We start from the raw sequence: 13675 nt of genomic DNA, 5'->3' as shown, positions 1-13675 counted from the left end.
CTAAATATTTGAATTGATTTAACAAATGATATTCAGTTTTACACTCAAAAATACATAGAAATATAGGATATAGAAATACTGGACTTTTCTCTTTTTTCTGCGCCATCAGATATTTAGAGAACAACTCCTACAGGTACATTTACTTTTATTAAAGTGTGCTGAGAACTTTGATTATATTATTCTTTAAAAGTGTGTGTGTTCAGTGAAGCCAAAGCGCCGCCTGCACACGACTCCTCCTCCGGAGTGTGGGTGTTTAGAGCCGCCCTCCTCGTCCTGTCTTTTGGCACACGGTCCCGGCCCTCGACAGTTTCCCGTAGTCGAAGCTGCTCTGAGCTGAGTTTGTGGTGAATCGCTCGAGGCTTTAGATGAATTTAACCTGTACTTAATATTTCAACAGTGACAGAATTAAACCCATTTACTTGTTCCATTCAGCTCTGCAAATAGGCAAGACAGGGAAATGTGAAAAAAAATAAAAAAAAGTTAAATAGTGACAAGTAACTCTTATACACCTCTCTGTGATGAACAGAAGTGAAATAAATGATGATCAAAACTTCATGATCTGATCTCTGAACTCTCCTCCTCGTCTCTTCTGTAGATCCTAAATCCTTCAATTGTTTCATTTTCACTGTTTACATTCCACAAACGTTTACTGCACATGCGCCTCTACATCATGTTCTATTATCTGTGTTAGCGTCACAGCGCCTCACACAGGCCTGGAGGATGAATTGCGCCGTTTTCACAGACCTGAGTCGACCCATGTGGACGCACACATTTACTGAGCTGGTTTCATGCTGACAAAGAAAGTTTCAGAAAACATGAGTCTTCGGGTGGATATAGTTAGAAAAAATTGTGAGGCTGGAGTGCTACTTGGATGTAAAAAAGTTGTATAAGTTTAGTCTTTTGGGTGCTCTTCAGTGCAGGAATCCGTTTCAGCAAAAAAAAAATAAAAAATAAAAGCCTTTATTTAAACACGGCTAGATCTAGCCATGTTTAAATAAAGGCTTTTTAATATTTCTACTTTTGGAGTGCCTCAGTTTGTTTGATTCTTCGGGGGATATAGCCTTATATTGTTGTGTTTCTTTTCCTTTTTTTTAGTCCGAGGGGGCGTGGTGTTGCGTAGCGAACAGCTGTAAAGGCGACACTTCTCTCTCGCTCTCTGGAACGCGTTTGACAAAGCAGAGCGGCTTCTCATCTCATCAAGATCGAAACAGTTGAGATTTTTACATTTCTCTGAGTTTTTAAATGGTTACAATCGGTCCAAGGACGACTGAGAAACATCCTGTTAAAGTCTTCAATCCGAGAACCAGGCAGTTTAAATGCACACGCCATAAAAAGAGATCGATCTGCGGCAACACGCGGTGTTTCAAAACATGTCAACAAAGTTGTCGTTGAAAATTGACTTGAAACGGAAATATCTTGGCATTTGCCTCTTCCCATAACGCTAGTGCCTCGTCCAGACAGGAGGAGTTAATCAGAAAGGACAGTGTTTCATAAAACACACAATAGCTCCGTTTCTAGAAAAATTTCTGTGATTTCGATGAAAACTAGCCTCTGTTAAGCTACTATTTCTCAAGAACCGAGGCACGTAGAATTAAACTGTTTTCACCTACAGAGAGCTTAGATTCTCATCTTTCAAACACGCCATAACATGTGTCCATAACTATAACATAGAATACACTGTGGTGCTACAAATATAATAAATAATGGTCTGGATTGTTGGCACTCAATGTGTTAAGATGAACCAAACCCACGGACAGATGGACTTCAGAGTAAATACAGTCAAAGTAAGATGTTCTCCACACAAACGCTCCTGGAGTAAAGTGCAGGAGTTGGGGGTGAGGGGCGCACTCGTCCTGTCTCCTCCCGGACCGTTTCCCTGAGACGCTCGTGAATCACCGTCAGACACAAAGGCCCCGTACTCGCTCCGAACATGAACGTTTTCCCTGACGCAGCAGAAGGCGGCGCTGAAAGGGGCGCATTCCTCAGCGCGGGCCCATTATCGGGACATCAGACTTGAATAAAAACATAAACACGGTGAGAGCGGCTCCTGACGCGGCACAAAGCTCTCGTCTCTCATCGCTCGCCTCTTATCGCTGTGTTATTAACATCGCAGTCACGGGACTCACATCTGCTTGAAACCGAGCCCGCTTTTAATCCTTAAAGGGCATGTGAGGATCTGAACTACCCGAACATATCTGACCGTTGCAGGAGGGAGAGCTGGATCACGGAGAAGGCTGGGTACCATTAAACCACATCAGTCTGGTGTCGGAAAAAAGGTTTAGGTTCTACCGGTATGGAAAAAATGAAAGAAGAACTTCGGACTTACCCAGATTCTTGAAAAAAGTGTCAACATAGCAAACAAAACACAACAAAAACATAACTAAAGAGCGATGAAAAAGTGCGGGAATGAGGTCAATAACTAATATTTTCCCAACCACTCACTCACTCTGGCCTATTGTGCATGTTTTAGTGGTCGGGGGGGGGGAGAACATGCCAAAACGTCTGCTTGTGTTTGATTCATGTCGGTCTGCGGCGTGTTTGGGTTTTGGTGGTGAACTCTAACCCCTTTGAAGTCTGGAGCCAGGTCGTTAGCGTCAGCTGCAGGGTCAAAGGTCAGACGGTGTTTAATGAGCCGCCTCAGACTGGGACGGGGTCAGAGCGGGGGTCAGACCGAGGCCAGGCCTGGGCTTGAACTTGACGTTGCACCAGGAACGCCTTCAGCCATGTTGCCCAGATTTTTAGATTGTTTTCTCCTTCTCTCGTGCCGGGTTCAGCGGCCGACGCCTCCGCCTCAGGTTTGCATTGAAAATACTCGGGGAGCGTCAAGAGATCCTCCTGTGCGGCGCGTTTTGAAGCTTTTCACGAGTGGGAAGTTTTTGACGCACGTCCAGCATCTCGAAAGCGGCCGACGCTAGAGTTGGGAAATGTTGAAGTTTGTGGAGAAATTCGCGAGCGTCGACCAATCAGGAGCTTTACCCAACAGTGACGTACGTTGGAGCTGAGCCACCGGGGCAGATGCTAGGCCGGTTCGCAAACATAAATGTGGTCATACCGCCTTTGTGATGCCCAATCCCGTCAGACCTTGGAAGCTAAGCAGGGAAGGGCCTGGTTGGTACTTGGATGGGAGACCGTTTGGGAACACCAGGAAGCCTAGCGAATGTAGTGAGTGAGTGAGTGGTTGGTGGCTGGAGGGGCCGATGGCGCAGACTGGTTGCCCCAGTCTACCCCAGGGCAGCTGTGGCTACAATAGTAGCTTACCACCACCGGGTATGGAGTGAACGAATAGTGCAGTGTAAAGCATCTTTGAGTGTCCAGAAAAGCGCTATATAAAACCAATGCATTATTAAACAGTCCCGGAGGTTAGCTTCACCGTGTTGTGAACTGGAGCTACAGCAACTCTGGGACTTTTGTAGCTTTTACCTAAACACCCAGGATTAAAAGCGTCGACAAGCTAAAGCTCTAATCGATGTGAAAACGAGAAATATGCACGAATAAAGTCTATTAAACCCCATCTATATAAAGAACCGTTTACAATGATCACACACTGAGCCGGGCTGGTTGATTTGTAAGTTTATTGCTCACATTTCATCTAAATGGGTCGTAGCCGATCTGTTTTCTCCCGGAGCTAGCTACGCATAGACATAATTATTTCTATGCTAGCCGCTTAGCAGCAGACTGATAGCTCTCATTGACCCTGTGAAAACCAGTATTATGCACTAATAACGTCAATAAAGCCCTTAAGTACAGGCGGCACGGTAGTACAGCGGTTAGCACTCGTGCTTCACAGCTCGAAGGTCCGGGTTCGATTCCCACCAGGGACGGGGCCTTTCTGTGTGGAGTTTACATGTTCCGTGTCTGCGTAGGTTTCCTCCAGGTACTCCTGTTTCCCCTACCACTAAAAACATGTACAATAGGTGAATCCTCCAGCCAGGTGTTTCTGACCACCAGCCAGGCTGCACATCGTGGAGATGGGTCCCCGAGCGCCGGCCCGAGCTGGCAGCTCACTGCTCATTCAGGTCGCCCCAGCGGCACTGAGGATGGGTCAAATGCAGAGAATGAATTTCCCTACGGGGATTAAAAAAGTATAACTTAACCTTAACATAGAGCAGCCTTTATGATGATCACACACTGAGATTCACACATTTGTGGTTTATTGCAGTCTTTTTATCAACAGTGAGCTGTAACCGGGCTAACCGGGCTAACCTAGCCTATAGCCACTTGCCACCAATGTCCCTTCAACCGTTTGGGCTGGATATGAGCGTAAATACTGGGCAGATCCTGGTGTAGTCCATGGGGGTGTAGTTAAAGATCCATAGGACATGGCAGGAGCAAAGAGGGAGACTAGCTAGCCTCCAAAGTACTGTAGTTTTCAGGCAAGAGCTACTTCCAAGATGGCTACGAACGAACTCTGAGTTGACGCACAGCCAGAGCGTCTTGACACACAATCGTCCAACTAGGGGCTTTGGGCGCGTTTTTTAAGCCCGAGAAGCGCCCTGAACGCACTAGTTAAAAAAAAAAAAAAAAGATCAAACTCTCTTTTGTTTTGTCACTTTGAGTCGGAGATTTATCCAGGAAGTGACTCCAACGTGGCTGTGTCGCTCCCTGGTCTTTCCCACGCTCATTCATTCCCAAATACCTGTACTGACCAGTTTGGTATCCACGTGTAGCACGAGAGGCTGTGACCGAGATGACGCTGTAACCCAAATATGGTCATTTCCTTTGTGGGAGACAGCAGCGGCTAAAGACGGGAGAGCAGTGACTAAGCTGACATGAGTCTTTGCTGTCTTGTTTTTGAGGTCGACTGAGATGTTTCCCCCCGAGGACGTCGCTCTTAATGACAGGCTCATCAGTTTGTGGCTCACACGGATTTACTTCCAGGCGTTGGATAAAAAAAAACAGGCCAGTGACTAACTCTGCGGCAGCTGTTTACGGGACAAACACCAGTCGGCTCTGACTCAGACGCCGCAGCTCGGCCACAACAGTCAGATTGACACATGTAATACACATGGGCTCATCGCTCATGCTCTGTCAGCGCCTCCCGCTTTCTTTTCTATCCACTTCTTTGCCCACACTTCTCTGGTTTCGCTCAGTGTTTGAGTTATTGATCATTTATTACACAGGACTCTCACCTACACGGCTCGGTACCGTTAAGCAATACCGGTCTGGTATCGGGAAAAAAGTTTTGATGTGGGTCCAGGCATTAAAGTAAGTGAGTAAGTTTTTTCCCCCCCATTTGTGCCCAATGTTTTCATATGTGCCCCGTTGTGAGAACCAGGGACACAAGTCGGCTGACTCAGTTTCCCACAAATCGAGAATTTTTTTTTTTTTGAATTGGTGGTTTTCACTTTTTTGCAGATTCTCTTAGTTGAGATCACGAAGAAGCCTCACCATGTTATAGAAAACAGTATTGGTATATCTAAAAGAGTGAAATCTCAGGTTAAAAAAGATGGAGAAATGTGACTTCATGATTATAACGCTTCCCCGTGTGTCAGACGTAGGCCGGCCCCTGTTGCTAACGCTCTGAATAGCCGAATGCTAACGCTGGAATACTACTACATGGAATACTACTACGGAAGTACATTTTTCTGCGTGAAACCAGTGAACTTTTCCAGACTAACTTTTCCAGTGCGACTGATGATGCCCTGGCTGTAAGCATGCACAGCGCCCCCTGCTGACCATTCCGTTTCCTGAGCCAACTCCTGGCCTCAGAGCGTGTTTGAAGACAGAAGGATGTAGCGCGGATTTGCATAACTCTACATTGAAAAGAACTGAGCGAGAAAATGGATTTGATCACGAGTTTGCTGAGCAGAAGGTTAATTTAAGGTTAAACTGCATACGGGTGAGTGAAAGTTTGCTTTTTGATGAGGCCATTGTTGTGCTGTAAGCTAACGTGGTGTGTTCAGTGGGTTGAATTTGTTTGTGTTTTGTTTTTGGTAGTAAGCTGTGTGTGCAGGTTATGGATAATATAACATAGTCATTGTCCATGGCACTAATGACCGTGTGTGAGTTCTTCTTTCCCTCTGGTCACATGTGTGTGTGTTTGGATAGTGTTGCTAGTTGTCATAGTGTTGCTAGTTGCTGTAGAGGTAGGCTCTATGGGAAGTGAATTTATGCAAGAGACATTTATTTATATATTACCTGTTTGCAAAGCGGGTATGGCTTAGATACATGAGATGTAAATGAGCCCTATTGTCACTCTTAAGTTTTTGGCTAGGTTTTGAAAATGCGATGTATGTTGTTTCACCCACACAGATCTTACGCATATTTTTTTGAAACGAGAAGGTCTATGCTTTCAAATACACTTCCACACTGATATATAGGCTTTAAGCTCTCCTGTCAATACACTTTGAGATTTGGATATGCACAATTGGAGAAAATAACCCTAACCCTAAAAGGGGAAAATAACTAACCCTAAACCTAACTCTCATCCTAAAATGGCAGATGACCAGATAAAATCTGAAACAGATTGTGAATTATTTCACCCTTTTTTGTTTCCTACATAATGTCATTTATTTATTATTTTTTTGTAATGAAATAGTTTATATCTCTCATTACTTTACCTTGTGTTTGGTGCTAATTTACTTAGAGGTCAGCCGATTAACAATCTGTTCAAAGCTCAAAATGCCCCAGAACTGACATTTGTCCCTGATTCCTGTGACTGGGCACATATTTCCCCCCCAATATTTGCCACATTTTTCTCTTATTTTTGCCCAAATTGTGTTGTTTTTCCATTTTTTCCACCCTAATTTTTGCTCATTTCTATTACTAATATTTTCTGCATTTCTCCCCAATTTTTCAACTTGTTCCCCATTTTTACCTAGTTTTTTCCACACATTTTTTCCACATTTTTGCCACAATACTCCCCAATTTCAGCCATTTTTCACACATTTCTTCACATTGGAGATGAATCCGATATCGTACATTTGCAGACCGTTCACACATTATTGTTCTGTTTTCTGGTTCTCGACGAGAAATATTTTAGTATAGAAGTCAAAAAAGTATCGTTCAGGTATCGGTATCAAAAACCAAGTATTGTTAAAGTACTGCTATTGAATAAAATGTAACAGTGCCTACCCACACCCCCCGCTAAAAGATGAATATGGACCTCAGTGTTTGCAAAATCCCGGCTCCTCTGAGACACAAAAGCTGAAGTGGCTCGGAGGGGTGCTGGACACTGAGTGGTCTCTCCCCGTGACGGACCGATGAACAAACAGAATGACGCCAAAGTTCTCTCTGATTCCAAAGCCTCGTTATTGGACAGATTCAACAGAGACGGCGGAGCTCGTTCTTGTTCTGTGTTTTTGGGTCTTTGCCCGGAGCAGGCGCTGCGTTTACAGGCCTCTCTCAGTGTGGGACAGAGGGGGGCGTCTCCGCGGCCTTCATAAAAGCAAACCAAACTCAGCGGGACCCGAAGAATGTGTTTAAAGAGAGTGCAGCATGAGCACTGAGCGGAGGGACGTGAACGGGACAGTGTTTCAGACGAGCGGCTGAACTCACTGAGCCACCGGAGATTTAGGCTATGACTTGGTCTTTATCAAACTGAGGGCGATGGGGTTCAAGTAAAGACTTCTCTTATTGTGAAGGCCAGGCGCTGCAGTAAACAGGAAATAAACAAACGGGACATTTCTTGTTTTTACTATTGACATTAACTCATTGACTGCCAGCCATTTTCAAATCAGAGAGCTCCCACTGCCAGAGGTTTGTCAGGATTTTTACTGTTTTTTCAAGACCCACAGAAAATTTAGCTAACAAGAAACCCACCGAAAGAAAGATTAGTTCCTGTTTCCATTCTTTAGTAATCATCCGTAGAAAATAGGTGAAATCACCCAAAATGCTGTTTTCTGACCAAAAAGCTGAGAAAGAGCAATGCTGCCACCTAGTGACTCAATAATAGAACTTGTAGTTCTTCTCTTGAGTCACTAGGTGGCAGCATTAGGCAGCACACCTAAGATTTTAACACCAGACATGCGGTTTTCAATTGACGTTTATAGACGTCATTGGCAGTCAATGAGTTACTTAACCCCCACCTCAACCAAGCAAGTTTGGCTTTACCAAGGCTAAAAGCATGGATGAAAACGCAACAAAAAACAACAAAATGACAAATAGGCGACAAAAAAGTGACGCATTAATGTGACGAACACGCAACAAAACAGCGTCAAAAAAAGTGCAAGAAAACATCAAAAACTCAACAAAACTCAAACAAAAAGTGTCAAAAATGTGACAAAAACACAACAATGTGACAACAAAGTTACTATCACTTTTGTCTGTCTTAGCTTTCAAATGGGGCGTTATACTGTTCCGAAGTGAAAACAGAAGCAGCGTCTGAAAAGAGGAAAAAGAGGAGGAAAAGCTTTAGAACAAGCTCCAGCTGTCGTTTGAAATGCCTTTCCTGAGCTCAGGCATTCAGATCAGAGGAATCCATAAACCTATGAAAAGTAGTAGTGGTAAGGAGTAAAGAACAGTAAAGACCACACTGAGGGCACACACAAAGACTAGACAGCTACGCATCAATTCATCTAAGCACAGGTAAGAACATATCTCAGTATGGAAAAATGGTGGCCTGTTCCTTTAAGAAGACCATTAAGGCTGGAACTTGTGGCCCTGCGGGTTTCAGTACCCATCCCTACATGCGAGCGTATGATTGCAAGCATTTCAAGTGACTAAATAGAAGAGGCAGTGTGATTCGTCCGGTTCGGTGTGTACGTATCTTTACTCTTAACTCCCAGTGTTTCAGTAGTAGCACCTTGACGTGCACAGATGACATGGAAAAGCTCGTGGAGTGAGAGCTGTTTTGGTCCCATTCGTGAGAGGGAGAACACGGTAGTAAGACAGGGCTGTGTGAGGGTTTTTCACTCATAAAGCTTGAATAAGGTAGTGAATAAACAGCTCCTGCTCAGCACAGTCACACTGATACTATAGGACTGTGGTAACACTATCAAATAATTGGACTTTGATTCACATTATAGGCTGCTTTATTTACCCAGTGTAGATGATCCTCCTCCTGAGCCTCAGAGGATCACATTAGGACAGGAATTCACCAGGACTCATTTATGTTTCCAATTAATCTGACTCAATGAAATAAGGGCCTATGAGGCACACATCTCTTTGGTCTATTCATAAGGCTTCTTTTACGTTAAGTGTATTGAGGTTTTTGGCCCTAAGGGAGATGCTGACTGAAGTGAAAGGCCAAATAGATTTCAAAAGGTTAGGTCTTCATCCAAATCTAACCTTTGAACTGCAAACTCAGCATTTCCTGTTACTCGCTGCTGATTAGTAACATGTTTGATATTGATGGGAACAAGATCATCCAAAATGTTACACGTGTCAATGTTAAAGGATCTGTATCTGCTATTTTAGCCATTCTAAAGTAAAGTAAAGGCATTTATATGATATGTTGTACCACTACCACTATTATATGGAGTACTGATGTTTGTGAGAAAGTATTTTCTGGAGGTATTCTTCCAACCCGGAAGACAAAACGCTTGGATTCAGTTAACTCCGCCCCCTCTCTCTGCTCATACAACTTTACCGTGCTATAAATATAAATATCACAGCAAAAACTTATTTCACGATGCAGTTATAAGGAGTTGACATCTGCAACACAGCTTCATACGTGGCTAACCCACATGCTAACCCACATGCTAACACACATGTTAACACACATGCTAACACACATGCTAACACACACGCTAACACACAAACGCTAACGCACACACTAACACACATGCTAACACACACGCTAACACACACACGCTAACACACACACACGCTAACACACATGCTAACACACACAAGCTAACACACACGCTAACACACACATGCTAACACAAACACTAAAACACATGCAAACACACACGCTAACACACACGCTAACACACACAAGCTAACACACACAAGCTAACACACACAAGCTAACACACACAAGCTAACACACATGCTAACACACGTTTTGACTCACCACGGCTCGAATGAAGTCAAAAACCACTCTGGGGGTGTTTTTGATAAGGAAATAGCATAACAACATGGCTAAAAGCTCCCAAAAGTCGATTTTGCATGATATAGGCCCTTTAAAACCTCAGCCAAATAAGGCCAGTTCAATGTTTCACTGCACTGACCACACTTCGATACGTGGCCCTCAATGAAAGAAGTTTGGACCCCCCTGGTATGATGTACGACGTCACATGGTTGCTCCTCCGCTGGGTGTGGAAGGTTCCTAGTCCTAACTGCAAAAGGCTCCTCGAGGTCGACCTCACGACGTCGCCCTCAGAGGTGAAGGAGAAAGGAGGTATCTTTTTTAAGATGCCGCCTCAGCGCGTCTGGGTGAAAGCGCATCTGTCAACACCGCTCTGAAACACCACCACAAAACCGTCAGCACAGGCTCAGAACTCAAGAGGAAAGTCCCATCTGTCACTGACTCCACCCTCCCCGTAAGACCAGAGACTCAAGCGCCGCCGTGCAGGCCTTTGTTTCGCGCTCAGAGGGATTTCGGATCGTGTTTTGGAATAAACTAGTCATTAGTGAAAATATCTGTAAAGATGTCTTCTTGTTTTGTCGATTCAAAGCTCAATAAATCTGTCAGGAATGAGATCTCGTAAAAAAAATCGAGAAAAAAAACTTGAGTGTGAGCCTGTAACAGGTGGAGTGTTATGGAGCGACTAAAGTGCAGATGTTGTTCAAGAGTGGAATGAAACGGTCCTAAAGTTTAGTCCCTTTGACTGCACATGTGCCCCAAAGTGACAAAACATTAGAGAACAAACATCATTACTCTACGCACACTACACCATTTTTTCAGTCCTAAAAGATTTTTTAAGAATGGGGGGTCCACACGACTGGATTTGGCATGATTATAGAACATGACATGAATCGTACGACAGAGACAGGAGAGAAGCAGCTGAATAGATCGACTCCAAACTCAGTAAGTGCTGCTGCTTAACTTGGTTTGTGGTTGAAATGTAGCTGGAAAAGGTGGTTGATGTGAACTTTTGGTGATATAAAGTGTCTGACGTGGGGCTGTGGTGGGGCTGGGCAATTAATCAAATTTGAATCTAGTTGCGATGTTGATAAAGGTCGATCACGATAATCGTGCGGTGCGTTTTAATCGAAGAGAAATGGCCGGTCCTGTCGCATTCTGGAATAAAATATGGACGTCACAATGCTGCAGCGCCTGTCAGGTCAATCCCAGGGAAACACTCGGCCCGAACAAACAGGATGGTTGTACTGTGAGGTTAGAAGTGTGGAGTTTGTTTTTGCTGATGAGCTAGCTGCAGTTTTCAGTTTGGCTGCAGAATCTGCTAGTCCAGGAAAGGCCACATTTATTGTTTTTGTTTTTTAAAACAAAGAAATCGAGATCAACAATCGAGATTGATCAATATGGGGAAAATAATCGTGATTAGTTTTTTTCCGAAATTGCCCAGCACTAGGCTGTGGCCAGTAATTAGTTGTTTATGCCGCTGTTATGACAGAGAAATGAAAAGGTGGGAGCTGCAGTATTTCTCTGTGTGTTCTGCTCTGCCACTGGCCGCTGTTTTCTGTGTGTCACTGAGCTTAACTAATTGACTACCAATGACGTCTATAGACGTCAATTGAAATCCGAACGTTAACTGCCAATGACGTCTATAGACGTCAATGAGGTTTTTCAATGGGAACAGCTGCAGCAAAGCCTTGAACATGTCTGGTGTTAAAATCTTAGTTGTGCTGCCTAATGCTGCCACCTAGTGACTCAATAAAAGAACTACAAGTCAATGTCAAAGGAACAGGCCACCATTTTTCCATACTGAGATATGTTCTTACCTGAGCTTAGACAAGTTGATACGTAGCTGTCAGGGCTTTAAGCAGTTGTTAGCATTTGGCCTCTCCCAGAATATACTTATAGCTCCAAACAGGGTGAAGTTAGAAGCTACCACACTCTTCCACGGGCACAAAGACCAGACAGGTACGCGTCAACTCGTCTAAGCTAAAACATATCTCATTATGGAAAAACAGTGGCCTGCTCCTTTAAGGAGAAAACTACAAATCTCAACCACTTCGGTCAAACACCTGCTGGAGAAGTGGCCTTTGTGAACATAGCACTTCTCTTTTAATCTTCATTTTCTAGTTTTCAGCTTCTGCAGAACCCGGCTCAGCTCCGGGACAAAAACACAACGTTGATTGAATATGCGACGCAGATGTTTTTGCAGCCAGATGCGAGACGGTTAATCCCGATGAAAACAAACATGTGATGCAACGCCTACATCTTCTTCTGACAACAACACATGACTAACTCTGATGAGAGTTATTAGCCGCACAAACAGAGGAGTATGTAATGTAATGTGTGTCCACAAACGATGCGGGACAAGCCTGGACCCGGTCAAAGAGGTGAGTCAGGGAAGCACGTGGCTGGAGCTCGTTCCTCTGACCTGAGGCCTCGAGTGCCTGTGCTTCCTCTTCCTGTTCATTTCCTGTGGAAGAGCCGCTGGAATCATGATGAGACTTACTGCGTGTTATAAACTCATGCGAGGATGTAAACACTGGAGCGGAGGAGACGCCTGCGAGCTTTTATTTGGTGATATTTTAATGACAAAGATTTGCTCAGAGGGATTTTTACTTTTTGACTCAATGAAGGAGGCAGGAGTTACATATTGGAAAATCCCTGTGAAAAAAATAAATCTTCTAAATGTAGTTGAGTCCTAAAGTGGAGATGTTGTTTCCGTAACAGCAGAAAAACACATTTTGACAAAATGGTCTTTGAATGAACAATTTTCCGGATGAATCTATGGAGAAATATTGAAACAGTGCAACATTTACACACCTTATTGTGGAGAACAGAGCCCACCCTGGGCATAGGTGACCCAGGCATCTGCAAAAAGGCGTTGAATGCAACATGCCTTTTTGGCAAGGGGGGGTATTATGCAAAATTGACTTTTTCAAGCTTTACATCATGTTATTATGTCATTCCCTCATTAAAAACATGCCTGAAGTGTTGCCTTGGCACATTCACGTATTTTTGAGTAATCTGTAAAAACTCTGATGGCGGCCATTTTAGGGATAGGTTTGCCTGAGTCCTCCTAGGAACGCCCCCACCTCCTGGAGACGCCTCCGAGCTTTCGTCACCAGCCGAGTAACCAACCACTGCCCCTCAGCAGAACCCCCTCCCCACTGATGCCACAGACAGCGTGTGGAGGGGGCGTGTCGGAAAGGGTCAGAGGTTCTTAAAGAGACAGAGGCCTATTTCAAGACATTCACTACAAGACTACAGACATTCTTCACAGAAGAAAGACTGTTGTGGAGCGGAGGGAGCTGCGCAGGAGGAGAAGGTGGAGGAGGTGACCAGTGCAGGACACCACGCTCTGAACGAGGGACGAGCCCAGGAGGCGGTGCACCGTTTCTCTGGTTTCCTCTATACCTCCAAAAACATGCTGGTCAGGTTGGTTCACAATGGTTCAGGACTAGGGTTGAACAATGACAAACTTACTTTTTTACAGCCTATAACACCTCATTTGAAAGCTGAGACCTACAAAACTAAGCCAGTATTTTCCCTCGCGTTGTTGCTGCGTTGTCGTCACGTTTTTGTTGCACTATTTGGATGCTTTTTTTTGCTGCATTTTTGTTGCTTTTTCAAAACTTTTTTCAATCATTTCCCTCCACATTTACGTCGCTATTTTGACGCTCCTTTTAAGAAGCTTTTATTTTTGGGTGA

The 13675-nt window shown here is 44.2% G+C and overlaps 1 protein-coding gene across 1 annotated transcript in view; it reads right to left on the bottom strand.

Annotated features, from left to right (window-relative positions):
- Window positions 1-13675, bottom strand: part of LOC306971807 (stromelysin-3-like) — a 61570-nt gene that overhangs the window by 25397 nt on the left and 22498 nt on the right. The gene's annotated exons all lie outside the window — the stretch shown is intronic.

The sequence above is a fragment of the Gobius niger genome (genome assembly GCF_951799975.1).
Source record: "Gobius niger genome assembly, chromosome: 1".
Lineage (NCBI taxonomy): Eukaryota > Metazoa > Chordata > Actinopteri > Gobiiformes > Gobiidae > Gobius > Gobius niger.
Note: the sequence above shows the minus strand (reverse complement) of the source record. Positions and strands in the feature narration are given on the sequence as shown.